This window comes from Bos grunniens, chromosome 29 (assembly GCF_055505025.1).
Source record: "Bos grunniens cultivar Pamir isolate PY7600 chromosome 29, Bosgru_T2T1.0, whole genome shotgun sequence".
NCBI classification, from domain to species: Eukaryota; Metazoa; Chordata; class Mammalia; order Artiodactyla; family Bovidae; genus Bos; species Bos grunniens.
The window spans coordinates 39,622,225-39,639,837 of record NC_141193.1 but is presented as its reverse complement, the minus strand read 5'-3'; the positions used below and the strand labels follow the sequence as shown (position 1 = coordinate 39,639,837).

General features: G+C 41.5%; 1 protein-coding gene and 1 long non-coding RNA gene across 41 annotated transcripts in view; one reads left to right on the top strand and one right to left on the bottom strand.

Moving 5' to 3' along the window:
* Window positions 1–17,613, top strand: part of DLG2 (discs large MAGUK scaffold protein 2) — a 2,335,250-nt gene that overhangs the window by 2,172,306 nt on the left and 145,331 nt on the right. The gene's annotated exons all lie outside the window — the stretch shown is intronic.
* On the bottom strand, window positions 7,802–14,793 carry LOC147342526 (uncharacterized). The gene is made up of 3 exons (XR_015157897.1): window positions 14,661–14,793; window positions 10,411–10,547; window positions 7,802–8,107 (listed from the first exon to the last, which is right to left on the bottom strand). It is a non-coding gene; the product is annotated as an uncharacterized LOC147342526 (long non-coding RNA).

Here is a 17,613-nt window from a genome sequence, read left to right as displayed (position 1 = left end):
TTAATGCATGAGCCTTATTCATTCAGTCGCTCACTCATTCATCCATTTCAGAGCCATAACCATCCACCTTATGCTGCACTGCACCTTGTGGATAAAAACACGAGTAGGGCATCTTTTCTGCCCTTAAGACACTCAAGAATCACCCTGCCAATCTGGGCTCTGATCCTCACCTCCACCCCATGGTAATCATATTTCCAGAAATTTCATATCTCCAGAGGAGATACTTAGCCTGTTAGCCCCAAATTACTACTTCCAAGAACAATCTGAACAGCTCTAGCTAGAAAAGAGGGTAGAACAATAAAAGTGAACACACAGTGTTCACGGGAGAGAACAGGTGAGCGATGAGTGTATGGCACCGTTGAGGGAATCCTCACCCTAAATCCTGAGGTTAGGCAAGGAGCAAGGGAATAGATTCTCAAGACATTGGTCCTTTCATCTTAACATTTGGAGCAGTGCCAGATACATTATAGGAATTCAGTAAATACTTATTGAATGAACTTTTTGAATATCCATTGAACATGATGGTTAAACATGATAGTATTAGGAGAATCACCAGTGACTCACAGACACTGGTTGAGTTACGCATGTGCTCGTCTGTGTCCCTGTGCACTGTGTAAACTCTCTTCTAATGTTCACACCCTCTTCACTTCCCACCTGTTGACTCACCTGTCCCCTCCACCAGATGGTGAGCACCTCTCCAGTGGAGATTTGCTGGATTAGTCTGTATCTGCACAGCCTGGCATACGGTAACTGCTAAATCAATCAAGTGAATGAATTATGAATGTTACTAGATTGGAGAGCATTTAATTTTAATTAAACTTTTACTTCATTACCTCATGACTTGCCAATGGTTCTCTGCCTAACAGAGGTCTTTGTCTCTTCTTGATCAGATGAGTAAGCTGTCCTGTCTGTAGTGATCATTGCCTCAAACTGTTTTCTTAAAATGCATTTAGCCAAACAAATGTCATTTTTAATATAGGTTAGACTTCAAATCCATTTTCCTTCTTCCTGAAAATCAAAAAGAACAGTAACAATAACATTCACAAGTTCTTTTACAAGACTTCATGGAAGGCAGTTTGCTAAGCACCTTATGTGGATTATCTTAATTTAATTCTCACAAACCTCTGCTATGAGGTAGGTGCCATTTTTAGCCCCATTGTAAAGAAGAGAAAACAGAGACCAGGTTTGAAGTTTACCCATAAGAGACTAAGCTGGGTCTAGAACCTAAGCCAGCTGTCCTCTGCCCCTGCCCATGGTGTCACATGGTTTTATTGAAAGGTTTTCATATATTTGATTTGATTTGATATAAAGTATCTGTTAAGTAGGTATTGTTTTCCCACAGTTTTCAGATAAGAAATCTGAGGCTCAAAGTATTGACCTACCTACGCTGTTTTCCAAGCATAGAATACTACCACGCCCTTGCCTCCATCCACTCTCTTTGAAGAATAGTACCAAGAACCTAGAATAGTACCAAGCGCTTGCTTCAGTCCACTTTCATTAAAGATGTGTGAGCCCACAACTCACACGTATCTTTGTCCAGTGTTTGCCTCCCGTTGCATTTGCTGCCATGTTACACACTGCATGATTTCTGCAGAACTACTTGTGCATTATTAAATGTTGAATGGGCAGTTGAGTGAATATCATACAGTCACCTTAGATCCTGTGCATATGTGCATGCTAAGTCACTTCAGTCATGTCCAGCTCTTTGCAACCCTATGGACTGTACCTCTATCCATGGGATTCTCCAGGCAAGAATACTGGAGTTGGTTACCATGCCCTCCTCCATAGGATCTTCCTGACCCAGAGATCGAACCCACATCTCTTTTTGTCTCCAGCATTGGCAAGCAAGTTCTTTACCACTAGCGCCACCTGGAAAGCCCTTTAGATCCTGTACTGTAACTTAAAGATGCCCGGAGCATTGTGAATTTGTGGTTAAATTGAGCGAAACCCCTCTAGCTGCAGCCATGACAACAGTGTGAGCAAATTCTCTGCCTCTCTTCTGCCAACAGATTTTTCAGCCCTATCCATATAAAGTCCCACAGGAAAGAACACAATTCAAGTGTCAATCATAAATCATGCCCCGCACATGGGGCATGCAACTTGAGACCCACAACCAACTACACAATTTGTGGGTCTCAGTGCAAAGTGAAAATGGGGCTTCGTGTTTGAATTTTAAAATATCAAGACAGTGAGAGCAGAGCATTATACTAAGTGTGAGACAGCGTGAGACTGTGCAGCCACACAAGCCCACACCTATAATACCAGCTCTGCTGACACGTGGTTTAGGACAGTTTGCTCAAAGCTGAAGGCATGTGTGTTTCCCTTAGTATGTAGTGCAGCAAGTATAGGAAAGAGGAAGTCAGCACTGGGAACATTTCCAAGGAGCCAAGCTTTGTCTTTTGCCTAAAAGAGTACTTTATATAAAGTACCCATATGCCTGGTTTTGTGATCTGTAGAAACATTATCTTTCAGCCTCCTTAGTGCTTAAGAAACTTAAAATTCCCAACTTGCTCTGGGCTTTCAATGGCCTACTTTCAGTTAATGCTCTCCACTGTAGGAAATCTTCCAAAAGTGAAGTGATGTCATTATTTCACATTTAGTTATTAGCACCCGCAGTACATTTTAGTCTGCCTGTTTTGCGAAAGTTTCTACCCCTTCTCCTTGCTCTTCAGGTCTGAATTTTTAAGAAAATGAATAAAAGTGCTTCAGAGGACTTTGAAAATCATTGGACCATGTTGGGTGTTGGTGTCCTTTCCATGTGTGTTTTCCTAAATGTAGAGGCTGCAGGACCTAGAGATTTCCCTGACCAACAGCATTAGAATTTTAAAAAATCAGGCACCTAACATGGGATTGACAACTTAATTTCACAAGTAAGAAGTCTAAAAATAATACACATACAAATTATATTTTAAATTGATTGCTCTTTCTTATTGCCATCAATGTCAAAAGAAAAACAGGAACAAAACATGAGCATCGGGTAAACTATTCCACATTTTAAAATTTACAATTTCATAAACCCCACTAGATACATTCCATCTTTCTACTCTCCATATAATCCTACTCTGTAGTGTAAAAAAATTAAAGCAAACATATGACAGCTCGCTTGTTTAAATTCTTAATCCTGAATTTTTTGCTTTTAAATGATAATAAAATGCCTGGGATGCCTTTTTTTACCTTTGTCCTTTCTGGACAGAGAAAGCCATCTTTTAGATTTTCTTTCTCCTTGTGTATTTTCTTCACGTTTTATACCATTTTCTCAAGAAGTAGGAAGCCCAGACCCATCCTCCATGGTAAACTGATGAGTTTTGGTGGTGGTTATTAAGAGCTAAGAAGGAATTTCCATCATCAAAATTATACTTTTATTATTTTTTAAACTGCACTTTCATGTATTTTTTATTATGTCATCCTTTATTTTAAAAACAGACTCTTGTAAAAGATATCATCACTTTCTAGTGTCTTCCATTAAACACTTACATTACAATATTTAAAACATTGTATAACTGTATTGTTTCAGAACAGATGGCTTACTTCATGTACTTTCTCATCCTTAATTTTCTTGAGGTGACATTGTGTACATGATTTTATTTTATTAAAAAAACTTTTTTTGGCCTCACAGCATGACTTGGGGGATGCCATGGCAGTGAAAGCACTGAATCCTAACCACAAAACCACCGGGGAACGCCCCCTTAATTTTTTAGAAAAATGCAGATTTAGCCTTTCAGATGATGGATCTCACACTTAAAAAAAAACGAACACCTGATTTCATAAATAAAATAATGAGAAAATGTGATGTGAACTAAATAGAACTTCACAATAAACGGGATATTTGGTAGCTTCTAGTGACCTCTGTCACAAAAATATAAATTCTCATGTAAATTAACTGTAGTTGTGACTCTCCAGACGAAGCTCATAAACCAGTTCTTGTGGCTTCAGGATTGCTTCATCCCTGTCTTCCTATTAAGGAGGGCTCTGAGTTAGTCCTCAGGAAGGGGTCCCAGTGTTTCTGGCTGAGTGACTCCAGGTCAGCAGAGTGTTCCCATTTCTAAAAGGCCTATGTTGGATGAACCCCATCGTGGGCCCTTTATAAGATAGCACGTCTCTCTTTTCCTAAAATTCCCCATTCCTGCCTCTTCCCTCATAAATGGATGTCCCCTTATCACACCCACCTCTGCAGCACACTCACATCTTCTGATAAGTCCTAGATTATATAATGGATTCGGACTTCCTGAGGGCAAAAAGGTGGTGAAGAGAATTTAGATCTCATAGTATGTATGCTGTGCGTGTGCTCTGCTGTGTCCCTCTCTTTGTGACCCCATGGACTGTAGCCCTCCAGTCTCCCCTGTACATGGAATCTTTCAGGCAAGAATGCTGGAGTGAGCTTGCCATTTCCTTCTCCAGGGGATCTTCCCAACGCAAGGATTGAATCCTTGTCTCCTGTGTCTCCTGCATTGGCAGACAGGTTCATTACCAACCGCACCACCTGGGAAACCCTAGTATGTCTGAGGGAGTGTCATTACTATCCCCATTCTTCAGGTAATGAAGCCAAGGTTAGATAGTTCATGTTATTGTCCAAAATTACACAGCAAAGAAGGAGAACAGATCAGTTCTGTCTGATGCCAAATCCCTGCCGTAATCCTGTAGCCCCTGCTTTCTTGCTGGCTGTCAAACTGAGAGGCATTCGCATTTTCTAAAGGATGCCACATCCCGTGGTAAATGGCTCTTGCCTTCATATTAAAAGCTGTGTACTGTGGGTTTACTCCTCACTTGCGTCTCTCCCATCTACCCACAAAACGTCCTGCACTTGTTACACTTTTAAAGACTCTTGTGATTAGATTGGGTCCACTCAGCAAGACAATCTTTCCACTTCAAGATCCTTAACCTAAATCAGGTCTTAAAAGTCTCTTTTGCCACATAAACAACATATTCATAGATTCAATGATTAGGGCATGGACCTCTTTGGGTGGGCCGTTGTTCTATCTGGTTCCATTCCTGTAACATTCAAAGATAGCCAAAATTAACCTATGGTGATAGAGAAGAGTGAGTATCTTTGGGATCATGTTCCTAATGTAGACTAGGAATAATAGTACCCATTTAAAGGGTTGTTACAAGTATTAAATTCAGCAAAAGTAACAGTTGCCTCAAGAAGTATCAGCCATGAAACAGATGCAATATTTGTTATGTCCTATTTCCTTCTGTTTCCCCTCCCTCAACTCTTATCATTTCACCCGTAAAAATGCTGCAGTTGGGACTTTGCAGGATAAGATATTCTGAAGATTTACAGACCATCTGTGACAGTGCTTCCCTAACCCCTAGAAATCAGGATTTAAGTAAGAATTCTTTATCCGCTTCAGTTCAGTTCAGTCACTCAGTCATGGCCCCGTGGACTGCAGCACTCCAGGCCTCCCTGTCCACCACCAACTCCCGGAGCTCACTCAAACTCACGTCCTTTCTGCTACTCACTGAATAGGCTTTCCTGGTGGCTCAGTGGTAAAGAATCTGCCTGCCAGTGCAGGAGACACGGGAAGATCCCTTGGAGAAGGAAATGGCAACCCATCCATCATTCTTGCCTGAGAAATAAATACCATGGACAAAGAAGTCTAGAGGGCAACAGTCCTTGGGGTTGCAAAGAGTCAGACACCACTGAAGGACTAAACTGTAACAGCTCATGGAATACTTCACTTCTGACACCAGATGTGTGGTCTTTATCCCACACAGATCAGTTTTCCAATGTCAGCTGAGTGTCCTTCATTTTAACTCAATTCTGACACTGTTTCCATGGAGAGAGAGTCAGATCCCACAGGTTAAGGGCTCAGCCCTGCAGAGGCACTGAGCTTCGCTGCTCTCATCCCCACCCTCCCAGTGAGGTCCCCCCTCTCAGCATCTCCATGTTTTCAGCAACCAGAAGTTCCCTCAGCTCCACCGTTTAGCATTTTTATGGACACTTCATTACTAGGCCTGATAGTCACATCAGTCCTGTCTGATCTTTTGTGACCCCATGGTACATAGCCTACCAGGTTCCTCTGTCCTGGGATTCTGCCCGCAGGAATACTGAAGTGGGTTGCCGTGCCCTCTGTATCGCTGATCCTGCTCACAGCACCAGTTGTCTTGCTGTTCACACTGTCAGCACTGCTCACTGAGCCCAGGCAAGGCATGAGCTAAGAGGCTGGAAGACTTGAGGAGCCTTAGGAACTGCAGACACCTTTATTCTCTCCTGGCTGGCATGGCAGCCACAACATAACCACAGCGTAGCGATTACAGAGCCTTAGCATAACCTCATATAACATAACCACGATGTCGCGCCAATGTAGCCTCAGTGCAGCAGCAGCCAGGGCTCTCACAGTGAAGCTCATACAGGTGTACCAGGCAAACTAGTCCGTGTCCAAGCAAGTAACTCATGACGCTCATGCCCGGTGCTGTAAGTGGTCTCAGCGGTTACATAATCATCATTTACAAAACGTGGGGCAAGAGCGAGAGGCTGTGGGGCGAAAGAGCCTGACCACGCCCATCTTGGCTAATTTGCTCTTTCCCTACATCCTCCTCCAGAGGATCGAACCCACGACTCTTGTCTCCTGCATTGGCCAACAGTTTCTTTGCCACTAACACTACCTGGGAAGCCCTCATTACTAGGCATCATTGATTAACTCATTGGCCACTGGTGATTAATTCAACCTCCAGCCTCTCCCTTCTTCAGAGGTTAGCAGTTGGGCTGAAAGCTCCACCCCTCTAATGTCATGGTTCCCTGGGCAAGCAGCTTTTATCCTTTGGGACTGTCTAAAAGCCAACTCATTAACAGAAACTGAGGTGTGGTTGAAAGGAGTTTGTTATGAATAATAACAAACACCTTTATACCTCTTACAACTTAAGACATTCCAAGTGTTCTAGGAGCTCTATGCCAGGAATGGGACAAAGACCAAATCATATTATAAATCATAATATCACAAGTGCTTTTGAAAACCTTGATGCCCAGGCCCCAGCCCAGACCTACTGAGTCAGAATATCTGAGAATGTGTCCTTGACATCATTATATTAGGTTGGTGCAAACATAATTGCAGTTTTGGACCATGAATTTTAAATCATTATAACTAGACTCAAACACATCTTTATTGATCAAAGTATGAACCGTTACAATAAACACATTTTTGCCAGCAAGAAGTAAGTCTATTCCTGTAAAATAAAAATCCCTGCTTCAGTATTCAGTGAACTCTTGGAAAGAATTTTCTGCCTCCTGCTGTTGTGGGAGCATTTACCCTGCAAAAAGTTGTTGAGATGCTTGAAGAAGTGGTAGTCAGTTGGCGAGAGAGAGGTCAGGTAAAAAAGGCAGACGGAGCAAAACTTCATAGCCCAATTCATTCAGCTTTTGAACATTGGTTGTGCAATGTGTGGTCAGGCGTTGTCATGGAGAAGAATTGGACCCGTTCTGTTGACCAATGCCAGCTGCGGGTATTGCAGTTTTCCATGCATCTCATCGATTTGCTGAGCATACCTTTCAGATGTAATGGTTTCCCTGGGATTCAGAAAGCTGTAGTGGATCAGATGGGCAGCAGACCGCCAAACAGTGACCATGACCTTTTCTTGGTGCAAGCGTGGCTTTGGAAAGTGCTTTGGAGCTTCTTCTGGGTCCAGCCTCTGAGCTGGTTGTCACACAATCCACTTTTCCTCACATGTTACAGTCCGATCAAAATGGTTCATTGTTGTTGTGTAGAATAAGAAAAGACTACACTTAAAAATGATATTTTTTGAATTTTGGTCAGTTAACGAGGCACCTACTGATTGAGCCTTTTCACCTTTCCAATTTGCTTCGAATGCTGAATGACCATAGAATGGTTGATATTGAGTTCTTTGGCAACTTCTCGTGTGTTGTAAGAGGATCAGCTTTGATGATCCTCTCAGTTGATCGTTGTCAACTTCTGATGGCTGGCCACCATGCTCCTCATCTTCAAGGTTCTTGTTTCCTTTGCAAACTTCTTGAACCACCACTGCACTGTACATTGGTTAGCAGTTCCTGGGCCAAATGCATCATTGATGTTGCAAGTTCTTTCCACTACTTTACGACTCGTTTAACTCAAAACAGCTCGAATTGCTTTTTGTCTAACATCATTTCCGTTGTCTAAAATAAAATACACAGCAAGTAATAAGTCATTAGCCAAAGAACACAAAGCAAGAAATGTGCATTAAATGATGTATAACATAGTTACATTTATTTAAGAATGTATTCTAATATCAAATGGCAAAGTTCAACACTGCAACACCTCTATTACTTTTGCACTCACCTAATATTTTAAAGCTCCCCCAGTGAATCCAGTATTCGACAACATTAAGAACCATTGTTTTATCTTTTCTTTTTTTAAAAACTTCCTCATCAACCTGAGAACAATAGCTTAAAAAGTCTTAGATTTCTTGCATGGAAGTCTAATTAATGCCAGCCTGCAACTAATGGGAAGGCCAGTTCCTGGGATGGCTTTCAGTTCTGATCACATCCAGACTAAGAATTTGGAAACCAACCTTGAACCTGATGCTATAATTGCTAACACTTAGCAAAAATAAAATTTTCTAGTTCAAGACTAAATAATAACTTTGGAAAGCAGATTGAACATATTAGAAAGATATCTTGAGAATCAGAGAGTTCTAGCATTCCTATTTTGATTGCCTATGAATACAAAATGAACTGATTAGAAGTTCTCAAATTGCATGAAGTCCCTTTGAACATATTCAGGGTACAGGTGAGCTCAAAAATCCCTAGTTTGAATGCTTCATCTGTGTGTGTGTGTGAGTATGTGAGTGTTTGTGTGCAGTACTGGCCAGACTGTTATACCCAGTCAAAATTATAAAAAATTTGCATATAACTAGATTTACCGAGTCCTCATTTCTGGTTCATCCCGCTCCCCCTTCCTACTCTGTAGTGCACCGGCCCCCTGTTCTGTTCGCAGCCCACCCCCACAATTCGACCCTGGCCTTTCCCCTGCGCTCTCTCCTTTCCCTGCACCACTCCCCCCACCTTAGGGCTTAGCCTATCTGCAGTCGGTTGGCATGGAAACATTAGATGAGCCTGCCTGGTGGGAGAGATGTTCTGTTTCCAAGTAAAAATGGAAAAGATTCAAGTGTGATTCACTTCCAGCCATTTTAACTCTTTTAAGCTCACCCATCTATTTAAGCTGTACCTGTGGCTCCCGGTCACCTACAAGGTAAAGGAGATTATCTTGGTCTAGACTCTGCCCTCTCACCCGCTACTGACTGCCCTCACACACCCCGGGCAGCAGCTTCGAGGGCACCCTGTTCTTTCACTGCTCCCTGCCTTGGCACTGGCCCTTTCTTCAGTGTTTCAACAGTACAGTCTCCTCCTCCTCAGAATTTCTGTCTAGGAGGTGCTCGAAGGCCTTTCAAGACCCAGAGCAGGCGCTGCATCTTCCCAGGAGCTTTCTGGCCCACTGGCTCACACCTCTCTGTCCTCTCCTCTCGTAGCAGTTCAGTTATGGGGACCGTGGGAAACTCCAAGTTTATTTTTCTCCCCAGACCGTGAGCTTATTAAAAGAGAAACATGCTACTGTGAGGAGCATGTGAGTTTTTCACACTCTGAGGGTACAGTCCTGGCTCCACCACTTACTAGATCTGAACTCTTGTACAATCACTTACCTCATCTGAGCTTCAGTCAGTTTTCTCACACTTAAAATGAGAACGATGCTACCTAATATGCCCCCTGTTTATCAGATGCTGGGTGTGTGTCAGGTGCTTTATTTTATTTATATCCTCTCCCTAATTCAAAGAGAGATAAAGGTAATATATATATATTTAAGTCGCTCAGTCTCCAACTCTTTGCGACCCCGTGGGCTGTAGCCTACCAGGCTTCTCCAGGTAGGAATACTGGAGTGGGTTACCATTTCATTCTCTAGGGGATCCTCCCAACCCAGGGATCAAACCCTGGTCTCCCGCATTGGAGGCAGATGCTTTAACCTCTGAGCCACCTACTGACTCCCTTTTGTAGTGAGGAAACAAAGACTCAAGAGTCAAGCGACCTGCCCTGTCTCACAGTTCCTTCACGGTGGAGTCTGACTCTGCTGCTCTGCATTCGTGCCTCTGTTTGTACCTAAAGCACCTGGCTCTGTGGGAGGGGCAGGGTGTGCAGAAGGATGGACTGATAATAAACCGCCTTGGGAAAAGCGCAGTGCTCTGCTCTGTGTGGGCATCCAAATGGAAAATTAAACCTCTGGTTTTCTAATGTGTACAGTGTCTATAATCTTGTGGATAAAGTCAAGAACAGGCATCTATCACTTTGTTTAAATCTGTGTACTAAAAACATGCTTCCTGCCCACTTGAACCACTGCCCCCGAAAGAAGCCGAAGGCAGGCTGGATCCTTGAGAAAACTGGAAAGCAGGAAAAAAAAAAAAAAGGCCTTTGAATGGCTCTTTATTCACCTTGACCGTTGCCAGTGCCAGTGGGAAGGAAGCCCTTCATCGTCCCATGTTGCTGTCCTTCGCGCGGAGTCTCTGCACCTTACTGCTTGGCGGGGCGGGGGTGGGGAGCTGCCAAAGGCCCGGCAAGAGAGTGAGTGCTGCTCGGGGAGACACAGTTAAGTTTTAGTGTAGCTCATTCAGTACCATTCAGAGTTTGTACAATTTTATTTTCTAACCAGTAATTTAGCACAAGAAGAAAATATGTGGTCTTATTCAACTATTTCTATTTTTACATACAGATAAGTGTAAAAATCTCTTTTAAGGAAGGGATTCTGCATTGTAGCTCAGTGTATGTAAATAATGCCTTAGGTTTCAAAAGGATAGAACAAAGCTTGTCAGTTTGTCTAGGACCAGCCACCACACAATGTTTCTTTTTTTATAGCATGCTTCAATCATAGACTTGGTTACCAGGGCTACTGATTTTTAAAATTATAAGTGCTGAAATTATTAAACAGCGTGATCACCTACAGAATCCTGGAAGCAGTGAATAAATAGTACCTCCTTCCATTATATCCCCCTACTTTTCTTAGCTCTCTTCTTCTCTCTCTCCCCACTCTTCTCAGTATACATGCGTTAAACCCAATTCCCTTTACTCTCAAAAGGACTGTGAAATCGTTTCCCCACTGTTAAAACACAGAATTGTTTAAATGACCACAGCCAGTCATAATTCTAGATACAGTGCCAAAGCTGTGATTCACTACAGCTTGCAACATAAATAAGTTAGACAATTAGAATATTCTGTATAAAATAATGACTTTTATTCTGGATCTGGTTTATTCTTGAGGAAAGTTAAAAAGACCAGGAGTACTGATACAGCAAGAGTTTTGTATTAAATTTAACCAACCTGTTTTTGAGAACCAGAATGGTGGTGCATGTAGAAGCTTAAGTTCTTTGATCATATGACCTGGCTTTTACTTTCATTCCTTCATTTACTGGTTGTGTGACCTTAGATCTGTAATTTACACTCTCTAAGTCTCAGTTCGCTCATTTTTATACTATGGAGAACAAGCTCAATATCACGTTGTATAAATAAAATGAGGTATTGTTTATAAAACAGCACAGTGTTCGGCCCATGTGAAGAGATGCTCAATAAATGGTAGCCACTATTATTTATTATCATCATTGGATTGTTGAAAGGATTAAATGAGATAAACATGGACTGCAGCCCACCAGGCTCCTCCGTCCATGGGATTTTCTAGGCAAGAGTACTGGAGTGGGGTGCCATTGCCTTCTCCCACTATTATTTATTATCATCATTGGATCGTTGAAAGGATTAAGTGAGATAAACATTACTTCTAGGAAATGTGATATTTTTAGTAAACTTGGTATCATTATGGTTACCACTGGTTTGTTAGCCTGCCACTGTTGCATGGATGGTAGCTACACTGCTATTCCCCAAGTTCTTTTCTCTCCTTGCTCTATTTGCTTCAGTGGCAAGAAAATAGCAAGTCTCAATAAATGCTTAATTACCTTCCCATTTTTTTGCTTTGTTTCCAGTCACACCCACAGGTAGGGACATTCCTTTCCCACCTTGATAGAAATACATGCAGCCTGGGGAAAGTCGGAGGACCTGGGTTCAAGTTGCTGCATGACCCTATACAAAGTACTCTCACCTCTGGCCCTCGGATTTTTGTTTGTAAAACCAGGTCACTTCTGAGCTCTCTTCCTGTCTGATATCCATTGGCTCTCATTTTCTGCTTTTGTTCTTGTTTTAGTTTTCCGTTGTTATTTTCTTTTTTTCTTTTAATTGGAGGATAATTGCTTTACAGTATTTTGTTGGACTCTGCCATCCATCAACATGAATCAGCCACAGGTATATCTATGTCCCCTCCCTCATGAACCCCCCTCTCATATCCCACCCCTCTAGGTTGTCACAGAACACTGGGTTGAGATTCTGTTTTAATCAGTCTTTGGGAGAGCTAGATGGTATAGAAGTTCAGATCTTAGAGCATTCCTATTTGTGGTGAATTTAGGGATCGGACATGAAAAGAGTAGACTCTAAACAATGTTATTTCAATTCTTTACCCTAATGTGATATTTGAGGAATGTAACCCTGGGGTTACACTCAAAATTTGATGGCATGAAAATAATTCCCATTTTTGCCAGAAGTACAAGCATGTGAATTCAACAACCAAGCATTTAAATCTTGACCAAATTTCCTACAGAGTGGTGTCCAGCCTCTACCCGTGTGACAGTCTTTGCCCTGAAAATGTTAATTCTATTGCACATAAAGAGGTAATTCTAGATTAATAAAGAAAATTGAATAGAAAACCACTGGGCTTCAACATGGCTACTTTAGACTTTTTTTTCTGTAGGATTTTCTTTTCTTGAGCATAGAAAGGGACTACACTTTATAAATTTCAATTTTTAGCTTATTTCAACTTCGCCGTGGGAGGAGAGAGATGGGGTGTGAGGAGAAGGGAGTATTCATGCAAAAACCTACACATACTTTTATACTCAACCTATGTTGTTGTCAGTATTAGGGAAGAAATTGAGGGATTTAAAATCAGTTGTTAGATAATTTCCTGAAATCTGATTCTTCTATTTTTTTCTTTTTTTGGTATGTTGTGGGCATAAAAATCAAGCCGGCTTAATGGGAAATTTCAAAATTCTGCCACTCTAACTCCCAGGGCTCCTCCATCTGCCCTAGTTGTGCTTGGAGCCAGAAAGGCGTGCAAAGCCAGATCTCTTGTTGGCAGTAAACCTGTTGGACTCCTGAGCATGAGGCACATGGAGACCTGCGGGGCCCGTCGGGTACATAGATGGCGATAGTTTTCTCCAGGCTAAGAAGCCCATGAGGTCTTTCCAGAGACCACGTGTTGAGGTAGCAGGGCATGTCTGAGGTTAAGCGATCGCCTGGCTTCAGCTATTTTCTGAGCTCATCATGCAGGCAGTTTGAGCCCCTGGTGGAAGAACTTGGACTAGAGGAAATATCTGGCCAGCTCCTTTTTGGTCATTTTCACCTCTGATTTAACTCATCCTATGATTTGATATAAATATTAGCTTGAACCATATGAAATTGTCAATGTTTCATATGGTTTCTCCTAATATTGTAATATTTAGTTAAAAGGGGACTTCTGTTTGAATATGCTGGCTGCTTGCTGTCACTTTGTTGGCAGGAAAGAAAGTTCTTGGACAGCAGGGGATTCAAAGTGGGAACGTGTACATAATTCCGATCTGCGATTCTGTGAACAGTCTGCTGTGTTGAAGGAATTAATTGGAGACCCTTGATTGTGTAACAAAGCCCCACCACGGTCTGTTGGATTTTATAATCATAATACCGGAGCTATAAATAAAACACTTCCCTCCCTTAGCTTTCCCCCCAACAAATAGCAACACCAACTCTGCTTTTAGCTCTTGTATTAGAATCAGCTGTGGTATCTGAAGGTTTGTGTGATGTCAGGTTGACCTGAAAACTACTGAATCAATTCCATTACTCAGAGAGATTGAAGGCATGTGCACTATTTTTAAAAATTATATAAAATCTATGCAAGGAGGTGCTGGGATATAAACGCTTGGGAAGGAGAAAGAGAGAGATGGCCTTCCTGTGGACCCACCTCTCCTGGGAGAGACTGCCCGTGGTTGCTTGCCTGTCACCTGTTCTCTATTGCCTTTTGAATTGAGGATATCAGAGGTACTGTGAATGCAAGAGTAATTTCACTCAGTAATAAATATATTATAGGTACTTTGAACCTTTTGTGAACAAGGCCAAATACAACTAAATGAATCAAACGCCAGAGTAAAACATTAACAAACTATATCACTTTCTTGAACTACAGATCTCATCTTCCTAAGAGAATAACAGCTACTAAGTTTTTGCTGAGTGTATATGACATTCTAGGGCCTCTTCATGTGTCCACTCAGCAATATTCTTAGCATCCCTAGAAGTGCTGTTACTCCATTCTTCAGATGAGGAAACAGTCTCAAAGTCAGTGGACTTGGCCAAATTCACACAGAGGCAGAGTCAAGAATTACACAGGAGTAATTCTGGCTCCAAAGATAACATTCAAGTGAATGCACAGATTCTCCTTCCAAATTATTAGAGAAGTTTGAGGTTACTGTTGACATTTGATTATACCCAAACCGATTAACCACTCATCTTAACTCTGGATTGGCTTTTTCCCCTCAGCTGACATCCAGCTCATATATGCCAAACACAAATAATTTAACTTAAAAAAAAATCATAACTAGGGAGGAAGCACAAATCTCACCTTTTAGCCTTGGTCATTTAAGAACTGGTTGCCTTGAAAGTGTAACATGTTTGGTATTGGTTTTAAATACTATAGGGAGGGTTTCAGGTTGTCCCCACTGACTGGCACTCCCAGGGTGTCTGTCGTTGTCTCCCCTTCCCTACTGGTCCCTCCTTACCTATCATTCTGAAATATAATTATACATAATAAAAAAGCACTAATCAATGCATTTTAATGACAGTATACATCTGTGTAGCCACTACCCATGTCAAGATATGGAAGTTTCCAACACCCCAGATTTCCTCATGTTTCATTCCAGTTAATACTAAGTTTCGACCCTCACCCTGAGAGATAACATTCAGAATTTTCCATCTGAATCTAATTTAATCTAATTTAGATTAGCCTACTCTTGAACTTGATATAAATGTAACCATGTAGTTTGTGGTCTTTCATATCTGGATTCTTTGCCTCAACATTATGTTTTTAAGAGTAATCCATATTGTTTTGTATCTCAGTAGTCTGCTACTTTTTAGTGCTTTATGCATTATTCCACTGTATAAATATAACACAATTTGTTTATCCACTCTTCTGTTGAAGGACATTCAGATTGTTTCCAGTTTGGGGATATTATGAACAAAGATGTTATAAGCATTCTTCTACAAGTCTTTCAAAGAAAATAAGCCCTTGTTTCTCTTGGGTATATATAGAGGAGTGAAATTGCAAGGTCTTAGGTAGGCAAATACTTCAAAATAAATTGTTAAAAGTCTTCTAAAGTGATTGTAACAAATGCAGTCTTTACCTGGGTGTGCCTTCCTAAAAGTCCATGGTGGGTGGATGGGAAGTGTTGTACTCCTGAAAGGGAATAGGTACCAGAGACAATTTAGTATCTATTTTACTAAATGCCCTGGAGCCCGTTACTATATTCTGTGACTGCATTGGTTGAGATGGCTGCTTCTGTGAGTTTGGAGAGTATGAGGTTCAAGCACTTCAGTTTTCTACTGGCAGTACCTCTCTTCCTTGAAACGAAGGTAAGCTAAACTCTGTGGAGAGACTCATATCTGTGGTGGCTGATGCTTCTAAAGGGCAGCTAACATGGCTTCTTTGATTTAAAAGATGATGTGAAATGCTAGTGGAGGTGTGAAAGAATTTCAATACCTCTCGTCAGTGTTGCACTTTGATAAGGTTATGTTTTTAGTTTCTTGTTGCACCCATCTAAAGACTTACCCCCTCTGAGTAAAACAGAAAGTGCTTACAGTTTTAGCTAATTTTTTCTCCCCCTTCATTATATTGTCTTTAAATTTCTCTCTTGACTATGAATTATCTGGTTCTTAACAAAGAGGTTAATCCCTTTGCAGATCCCAAGTTTGCATTATTCTTTTAGTACACAAAAGTAACTAAGTTATGTTTTCATATGGCAGCAGCTCTGTTTGTTGAAATGAATTTAAGCACTACAGAGATACTGATGACTAGAGAATGACATTTCCAAAGGGCAGTGTAATATCTAGCATAGAAAACGCACTCAACGAATGTTTGTCCCCTTCCCCAGGGATCTCCAGTCAAGCCATATGCACAGATAAGTAGGTCATAATGACAGCCTGGGGCGGGAGATGCTCTGCACAACACAGACGCTAGTGTTTTTATTACTACCCTTCATGGCTTGATATCAGGCAAATACTGACAGTCATGTGCTGACCTAAAGCAAACAGACTGCCAGGTATTTCTCCAGCAAAGATGGGCTTATTAGGGATCAGCAGAGAATTGCAATTCAGGGCCTGCGACCATGGTAAGCCACATACAATCCCTTCCAGAGCAAGGGAAAGAGAACTTTTTAATGGAAAAACAGAAATTGGGGGGCTAGAGTAAACAATGTTTCCATGGCTTTTCATTAGCTGAGTCTTTGCCAGGAAAGAAAAGAAATCATTTCTTCTTCCTGTTGGGCTCTGCTGTAGTCCAAGGACATGAGCTCTCCCACTTCTTGTCTCCCAACTCTATATAATTAAGGTTTCTGTTTATTAGTTTTTGCACGTGAAAGGCAAGAAGCATGAAGTTCTCACATTAATGGACCATAGTGAGTGAAACCCTGAACTTTTATGTTATTGTTATACATTCAATACTGGGGTGGGTAGCCACTCTATTCTCCAGGGGATCTTCCTGATCCAGGGATCGAACCCACGTCTCCTGCATTGCAGGAAGATTCTTTACCATCTGAGCCACTAGGGTAGACCAATACATTCAATATCTGCCCGCATACAGATTTGTGGAAGTACCCTTGGGTGCATTGTTCTGTGATTTGTTCCCTAGCCTGGTTCTGCACTCCTCTGCACTCAGAAGGTGAGTGGTGACTTGAGAGGTAAGAACAGAGAGCCGACACTTAGAGCTGCTCCACCTGTGACTGGTTGCATGATCTTGAACATATTCCTTACCTCTCATCTTCAGTTACTTCATCTTTAAAAGGAATGTAGTAACAGTTCTTATCCCATAGGGTTCTTGGGAAGGTTAACTAAGTTTATTTGGGTAAAGTGCTTTAGATGATTGCCTGGCAGTCAGGAAGCATTTGCTATTGCTGTTACCATTGTTGTCTTTTCTGCAGTCATATCCCCGGGGCCATTGCTTTAGAAACTAGTTGAGACTTTTCTGTTTGTTTGTTTGCTTGCTTGGTTCCCCCGCGCCCACCCCATATTATCCAGTACCACTTCTTAGTGGATCTTAAAAAGCTCTTTTCTCCCAGCATTTAATTTTTTAAATTTTTAGCAGGCTTTATTTTTAGAGCAGTTTTATGTTTATAGCAAAATTGAGCAGGAGGTACAAAAATTCCCTGTACACCTGTTGCCCCCACCGATATGCAAGCTCCCCCACTATCGAATTCCCACACCAGAATTGTACATTTTTTAGAATTGGTGAATTTATACTGACACAGGATTGTCACTCTAAGTCCATAGTTTACATTACTGTTCATTCTCGGTGTTGCCCATTC